The sequence below is a fragment of the Psammomys obesus genome, unplaced genomic scaffold (assembly GCF_907164565.1).
Source record: "Psammomys obesus unplaced genomic scaffold, mPsaObe1.curated_primary_1811, whole genome shotgun sequence".
In the NCBI taxonomy this organism is placed as follows: domain Eukaryota; kingdom Metazoa; phylum Chordata; class Mammalia; order Rodentia; family Muridae; genus Psammomys; species Psammomys obesus.
This window is the reverse complement of record NW_026590905.1, coordinates 1,714,606-1,716,289: the sequence shown is the minus strand read 5'-3', so window position 1 is coordinate 1,716,289 and position 1,684 is coordinate 1,714,606.

Genomic DNA, 1,684 nt, shown 5'->3' with positions numbered 1-1,684 from the left:
AAGAAAATGCCCAGTGAAATGGCCCATAGTAATCAACCATCAGACTGTATTTATCATTGTTCTCCAAAAGGAAAGACTGGTGATGTTCAACCACAGTAACTGATCATCAGCAACCTTTCTTCATCATGGTCCCTACCTCAGTGGGTAACTGCTTCTCTAGTCAGTGCATTCTGAGTGAGAATAAAAAGTAAAAAGAAAAAAAATAATAACAAGAAGTTTGTTGCAAAAGGTCTCTTGGAGGTAAATGTGGAGGTCACTTAAACTTGATGATGATGATGATGATGATGTATTTTCTAAATCTTCTTCTAGGACTGGAGTAATGGCTCAGGGGTTAAAAAACACATACTTCTCTTGCAAGGAACATAAGTTTGGTTTCCAGTACCCACATAGGATGCCTTAAAACAGCCTGTCACTCCAGCTACAGGGGCTCTAATTCCCTCTCTGGATTCCACAGGCACTGCACTCACACAGTACACACATACACACACACACACACACACACACACACACACACACACACAAATAAAAATGAATCTTTAAATCTTCCTCAATGAACACATACAATTTTAAAAATTAAACATTATTTAAAATCAGTACATGTGGTTGCCTATATTGCATGAACACAAATTAACATCAAGATATTAATATATCTAAAAAAAGGAATAAGATAATGAGTGGCATTATCTTCTTTTTCTTCCTTCATTATTTCCAAGTTTGATCCACAATATTTTTATCATGCAACCAAAGAACAAACAAACAAATGAACGAACAACAACAACAACAAAACACCCTGTTTCTCAAGCTCAGAGAAAAAAAGGTAAATGTTTGTTCTGTTTTTAAGACCCTCTCTTGGGCTGGAGAGATGGCTCAGAGGTTAAGAGCATTGGCTGTTCTTCCAGAGGTCCTGAGTTTAATTCCCAGCAACCACATGATGGCTTACAACAGTCTATAATGAGATCTGAGGGGCCCTCTTCTGGGCATACAGGTGTACATGCAGACAGAACAATGCAAAAAAAAAAAAAAAAAAACCCTCTCTCCTCTCAGGTTAACAAGTTAACCCAGAAAACATTCTCCTTCTTATGTACCCTAACAGCATCCCCCACCACTACTGGAAAAAAGCAAGGACATTCATTTGGTGGTCGAGCCCAAGATGAGGGCGAATACTTAAATCCCTCATGCCCTGGTGGCACAACAGAGGGCAATGTTCAGTCTTTCCTTCCATAATAGGAACCTGCATAGGGTCAGATTAGCTTGCCTTTTTGTGTGCTGCGTGTAGACCTCTTTCAGACCTGATCCTGGGGATGTGAGCCTAGGCCACCACAGGCTTCTACACCCCACTGGGCAGCAGGATGCTATAAGGCTGAAGATTAGAACAAGTGCCCACCTGTAGGATGGGAAAACACGGAGCCCCTCCCCTATCCCTAACCTGTTACCTTGCTTGACTTTCCTTTTTTGCCATAACAAAAGGAAGGTTATACTTCTGTTCACTCAGTATTTACCATCTCTTTGCTCTACGCTGACTATAAGCTAAATGAGGGTATTTCTTTTACTGGATGGCATTTCACAAGTGCCTTTAAAAACTGAACAGGTGCTGAGAGCATCTTCCAGAACAGGTGAATCTGTGGTTGCTGGAATAAAAGAACTGGTGAGCTTTACCTGCAGTGATGAAGAGCTCCTTAACCAG